We start from the raw sequence: 22696 nt of genomic DNA, 5'->3' as shown, positions 1-22696 counted from the left end.
AAGCATCATATCGCTCGGCTTCCAAGAGGCCCGAAAATTCATAGTTTTGATAGGATTTCTTCATTTATGATTCCTATTCAAATCGGCCAGCGCCAGTAGCATTCCAGAAGCCACGGAAATCATTTGCAGCAGCTTTTCTTGCCTTGAAAGGGCAGAAAAGGGGCGATTTGACAGTTTCAAACACGCCGAGGGAGAGAAAATGGCCTGATTCAAGTGTCAAAGAGTATCAGAGGAAAGATGAAGCCTTGATTAAATTAAAGAGTATTAGTAAAGTGGCAAAGAGTATCAGATCGAAGCGGGCGAACATTAAAAGCCCCCAAGCAAAGTCAAAGAAAGCGGTACAACCATTTAAAGGCTCTCAGATCACAGTTAATACACATCAAAGCCACTCAAGAGCGGGGGATCAAATCCCAAAGCACAGTTATGGCTGAATGAATCACACAGAGCCATAAGGACAGATTTCAAATCATTTTTTTTGAGGCAGCTACCCCAGCGCAACACTTAGATATCTTCTTGCATTTATTTCACGACAAGATTAGATTAAAAAACTCATTTCCATCAGATCTGTTGTAATGGATATTTTTAGATATTTTCCCTATATAAACCACCCTAATTCATTGTTTAAAGGGTTGGTTGGTTGAGTTGCTCCACGAGAGACTCGCTCTGTATATCTGATATGTTTTCTTTAATCAAAGACTGCTGAAAAGCTTGGAGGATGGACTGTCTGATGTGTTGTTACTGTTCTGAAGAATGAATATGGAATTCTTGTGCTGCAACATGATCCAATAAGTGTCTCTTATCTCTGTTTTAAATTCATACATGTTTTTATCATACGTATATCACCATCTAAGTTACAGAAAGAAAGATTAGCTTAGAATTTGCGTGGATGCACTCTATGCTCAGTTTCTGTGACTTCTATATGTTTTCTTCTGATTCAGGCATAAATTTGAATTCCTCATGGTTCGTATTTGCTCTGTTTCATTCATGTTTGACGGTTATCTAGAGATTCTTTACTGCTCCTGGATAGAGCTCATTCACCCTCCCTCTGTTAAGCTGAAAGAAAGATTCTTAATTGCCTCTCTTTCCTTAGCATTCAATCCATCTCCATTTAGATTGAAAATTGTTTCATGTATAGCTATATTGCTCCATATTCCTCTTGTGACCAAGAAAACGCACCAACAGTCCCACTCCTTGACTCCACGCCCAATGGTTTGAAACTCTCACACTATACTTACCTCTCTACTTGGAAGCCTCATCCATCCCACCAAAACTCAAACAAAACCCCTTGAACTCAACAACTAGCCTAAAATCATCAACAAAGCTAAATCATTAAGAGAGAGACCTCTCTGATTGCAGGTGGGCTAGAACCTGCAGTCCAAAGATTGGTTTGTGGTTACCTCAGCCGTATCCCTTAAGGAGCTTTCGGGACAACCTAAGTGATAACAGGGAGCTATGGAGATAAATACATAAAGTGGACCACACTACGGCAGGGAAGGGACCAAGATGTGTCAGAGTTCACAAATATTTTTGATACCCTTCTCACAAAACTGGGTATCAAGGATACTGAGCGACATTTGGTGCTCAAGTACCGCGATTGTCTACACAAGTACATCCAAGATGAGATGGAGTTCTTGGACATTTCCTCACTTGACACATCGTACTAGTACGCTGTCAAGATTAAGCAGAAGTTTAAATAGAAGAAGTGGGACTTTGGATTTGCGAATCCAAAGCAAGGAAAAGGCGCAGCAAACCACATAACAAAGGACCAAGTCAAGGCGGGGCTACCCAGGACAACCTGCCGAAGTTGCAAGTAAAGAACAACATGAAGAAGGCAAAGAAGGACATGGGAAAATGGTTTGAGTTCCATAAGAGCTCCACTCACAACACAAGTGAGTTTTGGGCCAAGTAGCCACTGGTGGCTGAGCTGAATGCTTTTGAATCAGACGCATGTTCCAATTCTTAATCAAAACCTAATAATGGAACTGACAAAGGGAATCAAATCATTGATGCAGAGCCCAGTGCCACTGTGGCCACCACCAAGATCCAGAAGATTGAGCCTGAAGATCCAGAGGAGGGGGAATGCCTCTTCCACTCATAGATGTGGGTGAAGGGTTCTCCACTGCAGTTCATTGTTGACAATGGGAGCCAAAAGAACCTCATTTCAGCAAAGGTCATGAAGTGGCTGGGCCTAAATACTACAACACATCCACAATCGTACACCATCGGGTGGCTTCACCAAGGGTGAGATCTTTGTGTCAGCCAACAGTTCCACCTTCCCTACAACATCAAGCCCTTCACGGATGAGGTACTGTGTGATGTTGCTCCCCTTGAAGTTTGTGATGTATTGTTAGGACAACCATACTTGTGGAAGTGACATGTTGTATATGAGTCTAGACCTTGCTCTCTGATTATTACATTGGCCAGCAAGTTGTATGGGATACCAGAGGTAGCCCCACCTACCGCCATCTCTTTGATCACTGCAAAGCAATGCGATAAGATCATTTCCTAGACCAAGAAAATTGTTTTCCTAATGATTCACCATTAGGGAAAAAAGAAGGTTGTGGCCACGACTTCCATGCAGGGCTCCTCTGCACAACAGCAGCAGATGGACAAGGTTGTGGAAGAGTATAGGGATATTTTTGCCTCACCTACAGGGGTACCTCTGCCCTGTCAGGTTAAGCACTCCATCAATCTAACCTCGGACGCGTCGCTGCCCAATGCGCCGATATATCGGCACTATGTTCTGGAGAACGATGAGATCAGGAAGCAAATTCAGGAACTATTGCAGAAAGGGCACATCAGGCCAAGCTCATGAACCTATGGGAGATTGATTGTATTGGTACAGAAGAAGGGTGGGACCTGGAGGTTCTGTATTGAGTACTGGGTGTTGAACAAGATCACTATCCAGAATAGGTACCCAATCTCGCAGATTTATGACCTTATTTACCAGCTCAAGGGGGACAAATATTTCAGCAAGATTGACTTGAAGTCAGGTTATCAACAAGTAGCTATTGAACCTTATGATGTGTGGAAGACTACCTTCAAATCCAAGGAGGGCCTTTTCGAATGGTTCGTCATGTCGTTCAGATTGACGAACGCCCCTGCAACCTTCATGAGACGGATGGACGACATTTTGTGACCCTTCACCAATGCATTCATGGTGGTGTATTTAGATGACATCTTGATCTTCAGCCAGAGTTGGGACGAGCACCTACACCATATTCGACAGGTCCTTCAAACCCGGATAAAACACAAGTTGTGTGCTAACTTGGAGAAATGCACCTTTGGCCTGACCTAGGTTCAATATATTGGGTACATAATTGATGAACAAGGTGTACATGTGGACCCATCCAAGATATAAGTCATTCGGGATTGGCCAGCCCCAACCACTCTAACGAAGCTCTGCAAATTTTTGGGTCTTGCCAACTTCTACCATAGGTTCGTGTTGGGGTTCTCTCATATGACTTGGCCTTTAAGTAAAGTCACCAAGGGTGGAGCAAAAGAAAACTTTTTTTGGTTTGAAACCCAACAACAAGCATTATCTAAGTTGAAGAATCGCCTCTTTTCAGCACCAATGCTCACATTACTAGACCTGCAACAACCATTTGAGATTGAGACAGTTGCCTCTGACTATGTTATTGGTGCGGTTCTTACTCAGCATGCGCATCCAATGGATTACCACAGTGAGACACTTTCAGACACGGTTCGAAAGTACCCCACTTACGACAAAGAAATGTATTCCATTGTGCAGGCTTGCTGTCAATGGAAGCATTACATTCTGGGGAAGAAAACGGTGATCCACACAGACCACCGACCTCTACAGTTCATACAAATACAAGGGAAGTTGCAGAACGATTGCCATAATAAATTGTCCACCTACTTGCAACAGTTCCATTTGAACATTAATTATAAGAAGGGAAACACCAATAATGTCATTGATTGCCTTACCCGACCACCGGTCATGGCACAGATCACTGTGCTCGACTCCAATGGGCACAAGACATCGGGGTGGCCACATCTTTACAATAATGATATAGAATTCGAAAACACATATCAGGCACTACTGGAAGGGAAGAAAGTTCCAAAATTTCACCTTCAGGATGCACTGTTATGCCACCTGGGACACATCTGTGTTCCTTCAAGTGAGCGTACCAAGATGATTTTGGAGGCACACTACAATCGGGTCGTTGGACATTTCGGAGTAGAGAAAACAATGGTGGTATTGTAGAAGTATTTTTATTGGCTGAAACTTCGTCAGGATGTTGGGAAGTACATTAGATCCTGCACCGCCTATGCCATTACCAAACCAACCATAAAAAAACAAGGCATGTATATTGCTCTACCTACTCCGAGTCAGCCTTGGGAATTTGTCTCCATGGATTACATGTCAGGCCTTCCTTCTACTAAGCACAACAACGATTGCATTTTCGTGGTCGTCGACAAATTCTCTAAGATGGCCATCATGGCAGCCTGCAAGAAGAGTATCACAACAGAGGCCACTGCTAAGCTCTTCTTTGAGCGAGTATGGGTACACTTTGGGATCCCACAGTCCATTGTCTCAGATCGGGACAACAGATTCCTGAGTGCATTTTGGTCAAGTCTCTAGTCGATGCTGGATACAAAACTTACTAAGTCCATGACTTTCCATCCCCAAACTGATGGCCAAATAGAGGTTGTCAACAGGATGATCGTACACATTCTACACATGTACAAATCGAAGCATCCACACACATGGGATGAAAGCCTCCCCTATGTCCAACACAGCTACAACAAAGCTCTCCATAGCTCAACGAGCCATAGCCCCTTTCAGGTAGGGTTGGGATTTCAACCATTATGTCCTATTTATGTGGCCATACCATTTGCAACTACTTAGGAAGATTCGGCTCATGTACAGTCCGAAGTCGACAGGGCTAAGAACTTCATTGAGCACATTCAATACATCTATCAGTAGGTCAGTGATATATTAGATAGAGCCAATGCTAAGTACAAGTAGCGCTATGATTAGTATCGGGTGCCGCACAAGTTCTAGGTGGGCAACAAAGTTTGGCTACATTTGTAGAAGGAGAGCCTCACTGGACCCCACCGCAAGCTTTGTCCCCTCTGATATGGGCCATACACCATCACTAAGGTTGTAGGGGAAAATTCCTTTGGGCTTAGCATTCCACCATTCCTTGGCCTTCACCCAGTGTTCAATGTAGACCGCCTTCGTCCATACTTTCTACCATTGCTAGACACATCCGACGTTGCAGAACAACTCAAACCAATAGAGCTAAACCCAAACTACATGGAACAATCCACCACCTAATCATGGACACACAACTCAAGAACACTCGCCAACAAAATATCCAACTATATCGGGCCATCAAAGCTATCTAACTCCTCCACCAAGGCAAATGGCTCACCAGGGACCAAGTTTAGCAGAAGTTTCCCCATCTCATGGAGGCACTCAACATAATGGGGACCATTTCTTCCTAAGGGCAGAGGAATGATCCAAGTGGATATTTGTTAGGTCCCTATAATACTAGTGATTACCCCATTACTATTGTAGTTGTATCCCTTATATTGTTGTGCCCTTGTTGTCCCCATATTGTTATTACTGTGCCCCATAGAATCCCTCTATTATTATTTTTGGTGCCTTTATATTATTATTGTTAGGTCGGCTAGGTTATATTGTGACTCCTTAGACTCCTATATATAGGAACGAGGTTTTGTCATTTGAATCATAGAAGAATCATTCATTTGTGTAATTTAAAGGAGGTTGCCCCCTCGAAGAGGCTGAATTCTAAGGCTTTGATCTATCTTTTCTATCTTTTTGTGAGCTGGTTTCATAACATTTGGTATCAAAGCTTTGGATTCTAGGGTTTCGCTACTCCAAATAGGTCATCGTGACATTTTCGCTATAAATTTTTTTCTGCGACATTTCAGATGCGAAAAAAAAACCCATTTGAGAGAAATCACATTGAACCTCGGGTCCAAATTTTAGAGCTTTTTGCACTATATTTGAGGAGATATGATTCGAGGAATTTGGTATTTTTGCAGACTCCTGAATTACATTCCAAACAGGTGACCTAGGGAAAGTCGTCATAACTTTCTATCTGAGCATCAGATTGAAATTTAGTCAAAAGGCATAGAAAGAGGACAGATTGTAGTTTCTTGTACATATTTTTCAAATCCAGAGGTCGAAACAGGGACACGTGGCACGTCATACAAGTTCGCTCTACTGAACTAGTCTATAATCAGGTCACTGTGGGAGATTTGGCATAACTCTTCCTTGGAGAATCCAATTGGGATCAAATTGGTGGCATTGGAAAGAGGACACAGAGGGCTACTGCAGGTCGCAATTTCAAAACTGGATGATCCAAAATTACAGAGATACATCAAAGGCAATATCAAGCTCCTACAAAGTGAAAAAAGGTGTGTAGATTTTTTAAAATTTTTTCTTAAGCTTGGTTTGAAGAATTATTTTGAAGGAATTCAAAGGGCATAGTAGAGCATTATTATCAGTAACTGATGCCCCGAGGAAAGAAAATGAAAACACCTAGTAAGCAACCTGAAAGTTCTAGCATGACTCATGAAGAAGAGGAAGAAATGCTACATGATATATCAAAATTACAAGACCAAGTGCAGCAAATTTCACTCTCACAAAAGCTAACAGAAGCTAAGAAAAATGGCATGGAATCTAAGATAAAGGGCGTGGAAGCTAATATGAATGGCGTGGAAGCTAAGATTGACGATTTGAAGATAGATTTGACAAATTTTCTATAAGAAATACTTACTAGTGGTGAAAGGGTAGCAAAGGAAACTCATGATGCGAACAAAAGAAATGTTAATCATGATTTCATAGACTCTAATGTTGGATCGAAGAACCACCATATTCCAAAAATCGATATGAGGAAGTTTGATGGCAAGGATCCCGCAACATAGATATTATAGATGGAGCAATTTTTTGTTCTCAATAATGTGAAAAACACACAAAAGGTACGTATTGCAACTTTATATTTGGAACCAAACTAGTTTGTATGGTATCAATGGCTTTGCTCTCGTAAACAAATTATCACTTGGGCAATTTTTACAGAAGGATTAACAACACATTATGAGGATACAAAAAGCAACACTTTTTTTAGCCAATTGATAAGTCTCAAACAAAAGGGTTCAATAATGGAGCACATTGAGGAGTTCCAAAAATTGAACATAAGGGTAAAAAATATTCCAAAGGAGCATAGGATTGATGTGTTCACAGGGACTTTAAAGGATAATATCTAACATGATGTTCGCCTTTGGGAACTTGATTCATTAGAGAAGGCATTTAGGTTAGCAAGAAAAATTGAAAGAAAAATTATGGAAACCAGGAAGCATACCACTCACAACTATAAAGATGGAAGTGTTGTTGCGCCTAGTCTTCCACAAACTATAATGTTGACACCACAACAACTGGAAGAAAAAAGAGAAAAAGGGCTTTGTTATAGTTGTGATAGCAAATACACTAAAGGTCATAAGTGTGCTGAGAAGACATTATTCTACATAGATTGTGAAGAGGAAGAAGAAAAGGAGCAAGAAAGGTCAAAAGAAGAGGATATACTCCAGGAACAAAGCCTAGATAAAGAAGAAATGAATCCAACCATATCTTGTAATGCATTGGCTAGAATTACCACTCCTCAAACCATCAATATAGATGGAAAAATCAAGAAGAAAAAGGTAATAGTGTTGATTGATTCAGGAAGTACCCACAATTTTATTCATTGTAAGGTGACAAAAGAATTGAATTGCTTCTATATCCAGCACCATAGTGTCAAGTGATGGTTGCAAATGGAGGAACAATAAATTTCTTTGGAAAGTGCCATAATATCAAGCTATCCATGGGAGAATATGTATTGACTAGCCCAATGCTTTCCATTCCAATGGGAGGTGTTGATGTTGTACTAGGAGTCCAATGGCTACAATCCTTGGGTACAATAGCTTTTAATTTTCAAGAACTTTTCATGAAATTTTATGCGGAAGGAAAGGAAGTTGAATTAAGGGGTATTGCAGGGAAACCGGGAAAGATAATCAGCTCTAACGGTATGACAAAGCTTCTAAAAACGGAACAAAGAGGTGTAATTACGCAATTATGTTCGCTAAATGTTTCCACATCGAAATCATCTATTTCTCCAGATATCCAAAAAGTCTTGGACAATCATTCCAAGGTATTTGAGACTCCCAAAGGTCTCCCACCTATTCGTGATCATGATCATGCTATTCATCTGATTCCAGGAAGTGTTCCTCCAAACATCAGGCCGTACAGATATCCCTATGCCCAAAATAGTGAAATTGAACGTATGGTTGCAGAAATGCTAGAGGCTGGTATAATTCAACCTAGTCAAAGTTCTTTCTCCGCTCTAGTAGTATTGGTGCACAAGAAGGATGGATCATGGCGCATGTGTCCGGATTATAGGGAGCTCAACAAGCTCATTATTAAAGATAAGTTTCCCATTCCTGTCATTGATGAATTACTGGATGAATTGCATGGATCAATTTACTTCACCAAGTTGGATCTTCGTTCAGGATATCATCAAATCAGAATGAAGACTGAAGACATTCCAAAACAACATTTAGAACTCATGAGGGTCATTATGAACTTTTGGTCGTGCCGTTTGGCCTTACCAATGCACCTTCTACATTTCAAGGTTTGATGAATTCCATTTTCAAACCCTTCCTTAGAAAATTTGTGTTAGTATTTTTTGATGATATACTAATTTACAACAAGTCTTGGAAGGATCATGTTGAACATGTTGACAGGGTGCTACAACTATTGGAGGAGAAACAATTATATGCAAAAAGATCCAAATGTTTCTTTGGAGTACAAGAGGTGGAATATCTGGGTCATATTGTATCTCATGAAGGAGTTATGGTAGACCCTAGCAAAATTAAAGCCATTAAGGAATGGAAAATCCCCACATCCATAAAGCATATGCGAGGATTTTTGGGGTTGACAGGGTATTATCGCAAGTTTGTTAATAATTATGGGAGAATAGTAGCACCTCTAACAACATTATTGAATAAAGATGCATTTTCATGGACTCCAGAAGCAACAAAGGCCTTCGAACATCTTAAAGAGGCAATGTGCCAAGCACCGGTCTTAGCTACACTGGACTTCACAAAAACCTCTATTGTGGAATGTGATGCTTCAGGAAATGGAATTGGTGCTGTTTTAATGCAAGATAAAAGACCCATTGCTTTTGAAAGTTGTCCAATCAAGGGAAAGTTTTTACACAAAGCTATTTATGAGAAGGAAATGTTGGAAATAATACATGCACTTAAGAAATGGTGACCCTACCTAAAGGGAAGACACTTCAAGGTAAAAACGGACCATGATAGCCTTAAATACTTTTTAGAACAAAGATTATCCTTTGAAGAGAAACAAAAGTGAGTCACAAAGATGTTGGGATATGGCTTTGAAATCTGATGGAGGAGCATCAAGACCTTTTTCTCCATTTGTAAATATGGGGTGTGATAATATTAATTTGTAAATATGAGGTGTGATGATTTTTAATATTTTATTAATTAATTTGAATTAAATAGGAGAAGGTGAGGATTTATGTAAATATCTTTTTATTAATAAAAGGATATGAGGAAATTTAATGAATTGAAGGATTTTAGGGATAAAAACCTATCCTTTAGGGATGTTGAGAAACTTAGGGGTTTGTTGAGGATTTTAAGGGATTGAGCATTTAATTAAATGATTTTTAAAAGTGTGTAAATAGGAATGGGTTTTAGAGAGGAAATGGTGAGGAGTGAGTGAGAGAAGGGAGCAACGGTTCTCCTTGAGAGCCTTTGGCAGTTTGTAAAGGGCCATAGATCTGCATATCTGGCCATGAATAGAACTTTTGTAAATGTTTGTTTTTATGTAAATATGAATATGTAGAATTCAGTTCTGTACGAGCATGTTTGTGGTTGATGAATTCCAAGATATGGTTCTGCATGGGTGACAGAAATTGATGTTATACAACTTGAATTGGAATGAGGCGCTGATGGTTCGATTTTTTCTAATGCGCAGTTGCTATGTGTGTTAATTACAGAAATCGATTCCCTTTCTTTTTATGTTGTTACCAGGCTTATCCCCCGGTTGCATATATGTCTCTGTCTACACTTGGAATTCTTGTGTTTTATTAAATCGCTGTGCTTAAGACTGTGAGGCTTCTCATAGGAAGCATTCAATGCCATCGATTGCGTGTTAACTTAATTATTCGAAAAGCTAATCAAAAGCTTTTCGTGGACGCCGACTGTTGGTTGAATGGGAGCGGGTTCTCATCAGTGAATCCTTATATGCCGTGTTCGTTGAATTCATATACATATAACAGTGGACTTAAAATGGTTGCTGTCTATATATATTCTCTTGGAAAGGTTGAGTGGGCAACGTATTCCCCAGTCATTAGCTTCAAAGCGGATTCTGATTGCTGTTCACTGTATATATATCTGTGTGCGTGGAACAGCCTGTCTGTACGCATGGAGAGGGTTCCGCATATACATATATATACCTCTGTGCATGAATTTTTTGCAGAAGCGCGTGGATGCATATATAGGCGGAGAAATCACAACTGATATCCGGGAGTTAAGATTACACAGGGATTTCGACTTCCAAGAATAGTTTCTACAAAGGAAATCGCTACTGGACGGAGACATATGAAGATGAGCAAGTTCTGAAATTGGCAGCGGAAATTATATAACTAGTTTCAATTAAAGCGCTGCATAATTAAAGGCCGCTGTCAAGTGTATCTAATCAAGAGATACCGATTTGTATCTGCGTCAATTGGAGATAGCGAAGGCCGCATGTATAATGATAGTGGCTGTTCAGTTGAATCTCCATATATATACCACGATCATGCCTTGAAGCACTGCGCCTTACGCAGTTAAGATATGAGAACGATTACGCCTTGAAGCGCATGCGTTATTGCATTATTGGCATTTAAATGCGGGTCAAATTAGAACGCACAGAGATGCCGTGCAGGTGGGAGATGAAGCGAGATCAACAGGATCTTGAAGGTGAATTGTAATTGATTATGCGACCTGAAGCACAGAAGTAAGAAAAGGCCAGGTATGGGTTTCATCTTATATGGTATTTATTTTTAAATAAAGGAAAAGCCGACTTTTGAACAGAAAAATTGTATGTTGAATAAACCTTGAAGCTTAGCAATAATTCCCTGTGGGCTGGTGGAAATTGTAAACGTCAATCTCAATTACGTTTAAAGGGCCTATATTAAGTATGACTTTGCAGAGTATTAAGAATTTGATTTGGGGAAAATACTGAGACATGCTGTATACATGGGTAAGATGTGATTCTAGGTTTGGTGGGTTTAGCTCGCTATCATTTTGGTATCAGAGCTTGGCTCTGTTGAATGAAGAAGGTTTGTTTTTCTGAATAAAGACAGAAGGTTTGTTGAACTGGAATATATTTCTGAATGTGTGATGAATGATCAGATTTTAAATCTGATATGCAGCTGAATGAAGGAAGAATCGTGCAGGTATTGGCTTGTTTAATTTTGAATTGTGTTTTACTGACAAGAGACAGATTGAGGATTAATGGTTGTAGCGTTCGAGGAGGTGAATAGAATGGCAGATCGTTGCAAATGGTACAGCGCTGGAATGAAGTTCATTCCTGGTCAAAAAACGCAGATATAAAGGTATGAAAACTGGATTCATTATGTGGTTCTGAACCTGGAGTAAGACGCTTATATAGATGGAAATTTTAAGTCCAAAGAATGTTGTTAACTTACACTGAAATTTGTAAACATGGGAAAATTGTAATGCATTGGGTTAATGGAGTTCCATTATGATAATGATGAAGACTGTGGCAAATTGAAGGGCGCAATTTAGTTGGTTGACTTCCAAATTGGGATTTTAATAACTTTGTTAAGTTGTTAAGATAACTCAAGGACGCATTTAACTGAATCCAACACATGGGAACAAATTTGTGATGGTATGTTGGGGATGAAATGAATGAGGGACTTAAGCATAGTTATGGTGTTATGAAGCATCTAAAATCTGATTGATAAATAATTTGATGTTTGAGAAATGATTATTGTGAAAAGGTTTCATAACCATAAATATGAAAGAAAGCTTCTACATGTTGAAATGGGGGAAAGATGAATTTGCCAGTGATTGATATTTGAAGTTTGGGAATTTGCTGAGTATGGTAATTTGAAGATCCTGGTATTGCAGGCTAGGCTCTAGGCTTGCGTCAATTTTTGGTAAGATGATATGTTTTTGAAGAACAGAATATTGTAGTCTTTGCAATGAAATATTATTGCAACTAACAGATAAAGGAAGCTGGTGAAAGTTTCTAGGTGAAACATAGAGGTGGCAGAACCTTGAGGAAATCCAATAGAGATTGGATAAGGAAGACAGTTGTAAACAGGGAGATGAGTTGAAGCCAGGAAGAGCAAAGAGAAGTGCTCAAAGGAGGTTCCAGAGATAGAACCAATTACTTGCCAAAAGACCGAGTGAGGAGGGCTTGGTGAGGTAAGTGGCGGCATGACAGGACTTGCTGCGAAAGAGGCTTTAGTGCAACTCATAGTAAAGTGAGTAAGGAACTCATAGAGATGGAAAGGAAGATGACTAGTGACAGTCATAACAGAGGTTCTGAAATCAACCACAGCAGAGGACAAAAGGAGAAGGATGCCAAGGCAGTTGGCATATAGAGACAGTTAAGCAAAGAGGAATATGAAAGGGAGAAGGCTGAGATAGCAGTTCAGCTTGAGGTATTAATGGAGATGTTGCAAAGAAATGAGGAAGACCAAAAGCGTGGTTACGTCATGAGAAAGAAGTTGAGGTGGCGGAGGCTACAAGAGAAGTGGAATCATCAGGTAAATTTGCAGTTGATAAAGGAACTAAGGGAACTTGAACAGGTTATAGATGCCAGGCAGAGAATAGAGAAGCTCGGAAGAGTTGAGCTACAGCAAAATGAAGATGTTGAAGAAGATGTTGAAGTTTTGTTATGTTACCCAGAGCGTGGACCATTACTTTTTGAAAGAGATGAAGAGCTAGAGGAGTTGAATCATATGAATGATTCAAGGCAGCCCAAAGATTTGATGACTGAAGCATCAAACAAGACCGTAAGGTCTTGTGATTTTAAAACTAATGATTTGTGTGTGATTGCAGGTTTGGAAGAAGAAGAAGAACATCTACTGAAAGGTGTTAAGGAAGATTTAGCAGAAGAAAGACCATGTGAGGAAATGGAAGATCATGTAAAATTTCCAAAGTCCACTACAAGTAAAATCATTGAGTTATATAGAGAAATGGACTTTCAAAGGAGGAAATTGGAAGAACAGAGGACGAATGTCCAGGATAGATTGCTGATAAAGGATGACAAAGCAGTTGTCATAAATGATAATCAAGAAGAAATTGCAGATGAAATTGCAGATGGTGAACAAAGGAATGTTGCAGAGGGAAAGGAAGTTTGGGAGGCCGCAACATTCATAGTGATAGCTAGAGCAACATGTGATGCAACATTTATAGTAGCAGCAACAGAAAAGGTGATCAAAACAAGTGATGAGCAAGCAAGAACGAGAAATCAGCAATCAAGGGATGGAAACAATCAGCAGACAGAGGACATACTGGACAGAGAAATTGAGTTGATAAGGAGATTAATGACAAAGACATCCCAGAGAAAGACAGCCGAAAGAAAGAAAAGGAGCGACAACAAGAGAATGACAATGAAGGATTATAGGAGCAGAGCAGGTGGAGCACTACAACACAAAATATGGAAACCTGGAAGACACCAGCAGATGACAACAACAGTGAAGCAATCGACAAGCACGGAAGGATTACAAAATAAAACTTGGGATCCAGGAGGAGATATCTAGACTTATGACCAGGTGGTCATGAATTTTCTTACATGGGGAGTCTGATGCAGGAGCATCAAGACCTTTTTCTCCATTTGTAAATATGGGGTGTGATAATATTAATTTGTAAATATGAGGTGTGATGATTTTTAATATTTTATTAATTAATTTGAATTAAATAGGAGAAGGTGAGGATTTATGTAAATATCTTTTTATTAATAAAAGGATATGAGGAAATTTAATGAATTGAAGGATTTGAGGGATAAAAACCTATCCTTTAGGGATGTTGAGAAACTTAGGGGTTTGTTGAGGATTTTAAGGGATTGAGCATTTAATTAAATGATTTTTAAAAGTGTGTAAATAGGAATGGGTTTTAGAGAGGAAATGGTGAGGAGTGAGTGAGAGAAGGGAGCAACGGTTCTCCTTGAGAGCCTTTGGTAGTTTGTAAAGGGCCATAGATCTGCATATCTGGCCATGAATAAAACTTTTGTAAATGTTTGTTTTTATGTAAATATGAATATGTAGAATTCAGTTCTGTACGAGCATGTTTGTGGTTGATGAATTCCGAGATATGGTTCTGCATGGGTGACAGAAATTGATGTTATACAACTTGAATTGGAATGAGGCACTGATGGTTCAATTTTTTCTAATGCGCAGTTGCTGTGTGTGTTAATTACAGAAATCGATTCCCTTTCTTTTTATGTTGTTACCAGGATTATCCCCCGGTTGCATATATGTCTTTGTCTACACTTGGAATTCTTGTGTTTTATTAAATCGTTGTGCTTAAGACTGTGAGGCTTCTCATAGGAAGCGTTCAATGCCATCGATTGCGTGTTAACTTAATTATTCGAAAAGCTAATCAAAAGCTTTTCGTGGACGCCGACTGTTGGTTGAATGGGAGCGGGTTCTCATCGGTGAATCCTTATACGCCGTGTTCGTTGAATTCATATACATATAACAGTGGACTTAAAACGGTTGCTGTCTATATATATTCTCTTGGAAAGGTTGAGTGGGCAACATATTCCCCTGTCATTAGCTTCAAAGCGGATTCCGATTGCTGTTCACTGTATATATATCTGTGTGCATGGAACAGCCTGTCTGTACGCATGGAGAGGGTTCCCCATATACATATATATACCTCTGTGCATGAATTGTTTGCAGAAGCGCGTGGATGCATATATAGGCGGAGAAATCACAACTGATATCTGGGAGTTAATATTACACAGGGATTTCGACTTCCAAGAATAGTTTCTACAAAGGAAATCGCTACTGGACGGAGACATATGAAGATGAGCAAGTTCTGAAATTGGCAGCGGAAATTATATAACCAGTTTCAATTAAAGCGCTGCATAATTAAAGGCCGCTGTCAAGTGTATCGAATCAAGAGGTACCGATTTGTATTTGCGTCAATTGGAGATAGCGAAGGCCGCATGTATAATGATAGTGGCTGTTCAGTTGAATCTCCATATATATACCACGATCATGCCTTGAAGCACTGCGCCTTACGCAGTTAAGATATGAGAACGATTACGCCTTGAAGCGCATGCGTTATTGCATTATTGGCATTTAAATGCGGGTCAAATTAGAACGCACAGAGATGTCGTGCAGGTGGGAGATGAAGCGAGATCAACAGGATCTTGAAGGTGAATTGTAACTGATTATGCGACCTGAAGCACATAAGTAAGAAAAGGCCAGGTATGGGTTTCAGCTTATATGGTCTTTATTTTTAAATAAAGGAAAAGCCAACTTTTGAACAGAAAAACTGTATGTTGAATAAACCTTGAAGCTTAGCAATAATTCCCTGTGGGCTGGTGGAAATTGTAAACGTCAATCTCGATTATGTTTAAAGGGCCTATATTAAGTATGACTTTGCCGAGTATTAAGAATTTGATTTGGGGAAAATACTGAGACATGCTGTATACATGGGTAAGATGTGATTCTAGGTTTGGCGGGTTTAGCTCGCTATCATTTTGGTATCAGAGCTTGGCTCTGTTGAATGAAGAAGGTTTGTTTTTCTGAATAAAGACAGAAGGTTTGTTGAACTGGAATATATTTCTGAATGTGTGATGAATGATTAGATTTTAAATCTGATATGCAGCTGAATGAAGGAAGAATCGTGCAGGTATTGGCTTGTTTAATTTTGAATTGTGTTTTACTGACAAGAGACAGATTGAGGATTAATGGTTGCAGCATCCGAGGAGGCGAATAGAATGGCAGATCATTGCAAATGGTACAACGCTGGAATGAAGTTCATTCCTGGTCAAAAAACGCAGATATAAAGGTATGAAAACTGGATTCATTATGTGGTTCTGAACCTGGATTAAGACGCTTATATAGATGGAAATTTTAAGTCCAAAGAATGTTGTTAAATTGCAATGAAATTTGTAAACATGGGAAAATTGTAATGCATTGGGTTAATGGAGTTCCATTATGATAATGATGAAGACTGTGGCAAATTGAAGGGCGCAATTTAGTTGGTTGACTTCCAAATTCGGATTTTAATAACTTTGTTAAGTTGTTAAGATAACTCAAGGACGCATTTAACTGAATCCAACACATGGGAACGAATTTGTGATGGTATGTTGGGGATGAAATGAATGAGGGACTTAAGCATAGTTATGGTGTTATGAAGCATCTAAAATCTGATTGATAAATAATTTGATGTTTGAGAAATGATTATTGTGAAAAGGTTTCATAACCATAAATATGAAAGAAAGCTTCTACATGTTGAAATGGGGGAAAGATGAATTTGCCAGTGATTGATATTTGAAGTTTGGGAATTTGCTGAGTATGGTAATTTGAAGATCCTGGTATTGCAGGCTAGGCTCTAGGCTTGCGTCAATTTTTGGTAAGATGATATGTTTTTGAAGAATAGAATATTGTAGTCTTTGCATTGAAATATTATTGCAACTAACAGATAAAGGAAGCTGGTGAAAGTTTCTAGGTGAAACATAGAGGTGGCAGAACCTTGAGGAAATCCAATAGAGATTGGATAAGGAAGACAGTTGTAAACAGGGAGATGAGTTGAAGCCAGGAAGAGCAAAGAGAAGTGCTCAAAGGAGGTTCCGGAGATAGAACCAATTGCTTGCCAAAAGACCGAGTGAGGAGGGCTTGGTGAGGTAAGTGGCGGCAGGACAGGACTTGCTGCGAAAGAGGCTTTAGTGCAACTCATAGTAAAGTGAGTAAGGAACTCATAGAGATGGAAAGGAAGATGACTAGTGACAGTCATAACAGAGGTTCTGAAATCAACCACAGCAGAGGACAAAAGGAGAAGGATGCCAAGGCAGTTGGCATACAGAGACAGTTAAGCAAAGAGGAATATGAAAGGGAGAAGGTTGAGATAGCAGTTCAGCTTGAGGTATTAATGGAGATGTTGCAAAGAAATGAGGAAGACCAAAAGCGTGGTTACGTCATGAGAAAGAAGTTGAGGTGGCGGAGGCTACAAGAGAAGTGGAATCATCAGGTAAATTTGCAGTTGATAAAGGAACTAAGGGAACTTGAACAGGTTATAGATGCCAGGCAGAGAATAGAGAAGCTCGGAAGAGTTGAGCTACATCAAAATGAAGATGCTGAAGAAGATGTTGAAGTTTTGTTATGTTACCTAGAGAGTGGACCATTACTTTTTGAAAGAGATGAAGAGCTAAAGGAGTTGAATCATATGAATGATTCAAGGCAGCCCAAAGATTTGATGACTGAAGCATCAAACAAGACCGTAAGGTCTTGTGATTTTAAAACTAATGATTTGTGTGTGATTGCAGGTTTGGAAGAAGAAGAAGAACATCTACTGAAAGGTGTTAAGGAAGATTTAGTAGAAGAAAGACCATGTGAGGAAATGGAAGATCATGTAAAATTTCCAAAGTCCACTCCAAGTAAAATCATTGAGTTATATAGAGAAATGGACTTTCAAAGGAGGAAATTGGAAGAACAGAGGACGAATGTCCAGGATAGATTGCTGATAAAGGATGACAAAGCAGTTGTCATAAATGATAATCAAGAAGAAATTGCAGATGGTGAACAAAGGAATGTTGCAGAGGGAAAGGAAGTTTGGGAGGCCGCAACATTCATAGTGACAGCTAGAGCAACATGTGATGCAACATTTATAGTAGCAGCAACAGAAAAGGTGATCAAAACAAGTGATGAGCAAGCAAGAACGAGAATTCAGCAATCAAGGGATGGAAACAATCAGCAGACAGAGGACATACTGGACAGAGAAATTGAGTTGATAAGGAGATTAATGATAAAGACATCCTAGAGAAAGACAACCGAAAGAAAGAAAAGGAGCGACGACAAGAGAATGACAATGAAGGATTATAGGAGCAGAGCAGGTGGAGCACTACAACACAAAATATGGAAACCTGGAAGACACCAGCAGATGACAACAGCAGTGAAGCAATCGACAAGCACGGAAGGATTACAAAATAAAACTTGGGATCCAGGAGGAGATATCTAGACTTATGACCAGGTGGTCATGAATTTTCTTACATGGGGAGTCTGATGCAGGAGCATCAAGACCTTTTTCTCCATTTGTAAATATGGGGTGTGATCATATTAATTTGTAAATATGAGGTGTGATGATTTTTAATATTTTATTAATTAATTTGAATTAAATAGGAGAAGGTGAGGATTTATGTAAATATCTTTTTATTAATAAAAGGATATGAGGAAATTTAATGAATTGAAGGATTTTAGGGATAAAAACCTATCCTTTAGGGATGTTGAGAAACTTAGGGGTTTGTTGAGGATTTTAAGGGATTGAGCATTTAATTAAATGATTTTTAAAAGTGTGTAAATAGGAATGGGTTTTAGAGAGGAAATGGTGAGGAGTGAGTGAGAGAAGGGAGCAACGGTTCTCCTTGAGAGCCTTTGGCAGTTTGTAAAGGGCCATAGATCTGCATATCTGGCCATGAATAGAACTTTTGTAAATGTTTGTTTTTATGTAAATATGAATATGTAGAATTCAGTTCTGTACGAGCATGTTTGTGGTTGATGAATTCCGAGATATGGTTCTGCATGGGTGACAGAAATTGATGTTATACAACTTGAATTGGAATGAGGCGCTGATGGTTCAATTTTTTCTAATGCGCAGTTGCTGTGTGTGTTAATTACAGAAATCAATTCCCTTTCTTTTTATGTTGTTACCAGGATTATCCCCCGGTTGCATATATGTCTTTGTCTACACTTGGAATTCTTGTGTTTTATTAAATCGCTGTGCTTAAGACTGTGAGGCTTCTCATAGGAAGCGTTCAATGCCATCGATTGCGTGTTAACTTAATTATTCGAAAAGCTAATCAAAAGCTTTTCGTGGACGCCGACTGTTGGTTGAATGGGAGTGGGTTCTCATCGGTGAATCCTTATACGCCGTGTTCGTTGAATTCATATACATATAACAGTGGACATAAAACGGTTGCTGTCTATATATATTCTCTTGGAAAGGTTGAGTGGGCAACGTATTCCCCAGTCATTAGCTTCAAAGCAGATTCCGATTGCTGTTCACTGTATATATATCTGTGTGCGTGGAACAGCCTGTCTGTACGCATGGAGAGGGTTCCGCATATACATATATATACCTCTGTGCATGAATTGTTTGCAGAAGCGCGTGGATGCATATATAGGCGGAGAAATCACAACTGATATCCGGGAGTTAATATTACAGAGGGATTTCGACTTCCAAGAATAGTTTCTACAAAGGAAATCGCTACTGGACGGAGACATATGAAGATGAGCAAGTTCTGAAATTGGCAGCGGAAATTATATAACCAGTTTCAATTAAAGCGCTGCATAATTAAAGGCCGCTGTCAAGTGTATCTAATCAAGTGATACCGATTTGTATCTGCGTCAATTGGAGATAGGGAAGGCTGCATGTATAATGATAGTGGCTGTTCAGTTGAATCTCCATATATATACCACAATCATGCCTTGAAGGACTGCGCCTTTCGTAGTTAAGAAATGAGAAAGCTTACGCCTTGAAGCGCATGCGTTATTGCATTATTGGCATTTAAATGCGGGTCAAATTAGAACGCACATAGATGCCGTGTAGGTGGGAGATGAAGCGAGATCAACAGGATCTTGAAGGTGAATTGTAATTGATTATGCGACCTGAAGCACAGAAGTAAGAAAAGGCCAGGTATGGGTTTCAGATTATATGGTCTTTATTTTTAAATAAAGGAAAAGCCGACTTTTGAACAGAAAAACTGTATGTTGAATAAACCTTGAAGCTTAGCAATAATTCCCTGTGGGCTGGTGGAAATTGTAAACGTCAATCTCGATTACGTTTAAAGGTCCTATATTAAGTATGACTTTGCCGAGTATTAAGAATTTGATTTGGGGAAAATACTGAGACATGTTGTATACATGGGTAAGATGTGATTCTAGGTTTGGCGGGTTTAGCTCGCTATCATTTTGGTATCAGAGCTTGGCTCTGTTGAATGAAGAAGGTTTGTTTTTCTGAATAAAGACAGAAGGTTTGTTGAACTGGAATATATTTCTGAATGTGTGATGAATGATCAGATTTTAAATCTGATATGCAGCTGAATGAAGGAAGAATCATGCAGGTATTGGCTTGTTTAATTTTGAATTGTGTTTTACTGACAAGAGATAGATTGAGGATTAATGGTTGCAGCGTCCGAGGAGGTGAATAGAATGGCAGATCGTTGCAAATGGTACAGCGCTGGAATGAAGTTAATTCCTGGTCAAAAAACGCAGATATAAAGGAAGCTGGTGAAAGTTTCTAGGTGAAACATAGAGGTGGCAGAACCTTGAGGAAATCCAATAGAGATTGGATAAGGAAGACAGTTGTAAACAGGGAGATGAGTTGAAGCCAGGAAGAGAACCAATTGCTTGCCAAAAGACCGAGTGAGGAGGGCAGGACAGGACTTGCTGCGAAAGAGGCTTTAGTGCAACTCATAGTAAAGTGAGTAAGGAACTCATAGAGATGGAAAGGAAGATGACTAGTGACAGTCATAACAGAGGTTCTGAAATCAACCACAGCAGAGGACAAAAGGAGAAGGATGACAAGGCAGTTGGCATACAGAGACAGTTAAGCAAAGAGGAATATGAAAGGGAGAAGGCTGAGATAACAGTTCAGCTTGAGGTATTAATGGAGATGTTGCAAAGAAATGAGGAAGACCAAAAGCGTGGTTACGTCATGAGAAAGAAGTTGAGGTGGCGGAGGCTACAAGAGAAGTGGAATCATCAGGTAAATTTGCAGTTGATAAAGGAACTAAGGGAACTTGAATAGGTTATAGATGCCAGGCAGAGAATAGAGAAGCTCGGAAGAGTTGAGCTACAACAAAATGAAGATGCTGAAGAAGATGTTGAAGTTTTGTTATGTTACCCAGAGAGTGGACCATTACTTTTTGAAAGAGATGAAGAGCTAGAGGAGTTGAATCATATGAATGATTCAAGGAAACCCAAAGATTTGATGACTGAAGCATCAAACAAGACCGTAAGGTCTTGTGATTTTAAAACTAATGATTTGTGTGTGATTGCAGGTTTGGAAGAAGAAGAAGAACATCTACTGAAAGGTGTTAAGGAAGATTTAGCAGAAGAAAGACCATGTGAGGAAATGGAAGATCATGTAAAATTTCCAAAGTCCACTACAAGTAAAATCATTGAGTTATATAGAGAAATGGACTTTCAAAGGAGGAAATTGGAAGAACAGAGGACGAATGTCCAGGATAGATTGCTGATAAAGGATGACAAAGCAGTTGTCATAAATGATAATCAAGAAGAAATTGCAGATGAAATTGCAGATGGTGAACAAAGGAATGTTGCAGAGGGAAAGGAAGTTTGGGAGGCCGCAACATTCATAGTGACAGCTAGAGCAACATGTGATGCAACATTTATAGTAGCAGCAACATAAAAGGTGATCAAAACAAGTGATGAGCAAGCAAGAACGAGAATTCAGCAATCAAGGGATGGAAACAATCAGCAGACAGAGGACATACTGGACATAGAAATTGAGTTGATAAGGAGATTAATGATAAAGACATCCCAGAGAAAGACAGCCGAAAGAAATAAAAGGAGCGACAACAAGAGAATGACAATGAAGGATTATAGGAGCAGAGCAGGTGGAGCACTACAACACAAAATATGGAAACCCTGAAGACACCAGCAGATGACAACAGCAGTGAAGCAATCGACAAGCACGGAAGGATTACAAAATAAAACTTGGGATCCAGGAGGAGATATCCAGACTTATGACCAGGTGGTCATGAATTTTCTTACATCGGGAGTCTGATGCAGGAGCATCAAGACCTTTTTCTCCATTTGTAAATATGGGGTGTGATAATATTAATTTGTAAATATGAGGTGTGATGATTTTTAATATTTTATTAATTAATTTGAATTAAATAGGAGAAGGTGAGGATTTATGTAAATATCTTTTTATTAGTAAAAGGATATGAGGAAATTTAATGAATTGAAGGATTTTAGGGATAAAAACCTATCCTTTAGGGATGTTGAGAAACTTAGGGGTTTGTTGAGGATTTTAAGGGATTGAGCATTTAATTAAATGATTTTTAAAAGTGTGTAAATAGGAATGGGTTTTAGAGAGGAAATGGTGAGGAGTGAGTGAGAGAAGGGAGCAATGGTTCTCCTTGAGAGCCTTTGGCAGTTTGTAAAGGGCCATAGATCTGCATATCTGGCCATGAATAGAACTTTTGTAAATGTTTGTTTTTATGTAAATATGAATATGTAGAATTCAGTTCTGTACGAGCATGTTTGTGGTTGATGAATTCCGAGATATGGTTCTGCATGGGTGACAGAAATTGATGTTATACAACTTGAATTGGAATGAGGCGCTGATGGTTCAATTTTTTCTAATGCACAGTTGCTGTGTGTGTTAATTACAGAAATCGATTCCCTTTCTTTTTATGTTG

The 22696-nt window shown here is 39.3% G+C and overlaps 1 pseudogene; it reads left to right on the top strand.

Annotated features, from left to right (window-relative positions):
* The first annotated feature begins 17181 nt into the window (after positions 1 to 17181).
* LOC149250801 (threonine synthase, chloroplastic-like) overlaps positions 17182 to 22696 on the top strand; it is a 57438-nt pseudogene continuing 51923 nt past the window's right edge.

The sequence above is a fragment of the Pinus tabuliformis genome, chromosome 7, assembly GCF_031772625.1.
Source record: "Pinus tabuliformis cultivar Carrire ecotype Pingquan chromosome 7, CPIR1, whole genome shotgun sequence".
Taxonomy (NCBI): domain Eukaryota; kingdom Viridiplantae; phylum Streptophyta; class Pinopsida; order Pinales; family Pinaceae; genus Pinus; species Pinus tabuliformis.
The sequence above is the reverse complement of the archived record's forward strand: the minus strand, read 5'-3'. Positions and strand labels throughout refer to the sequence as shown.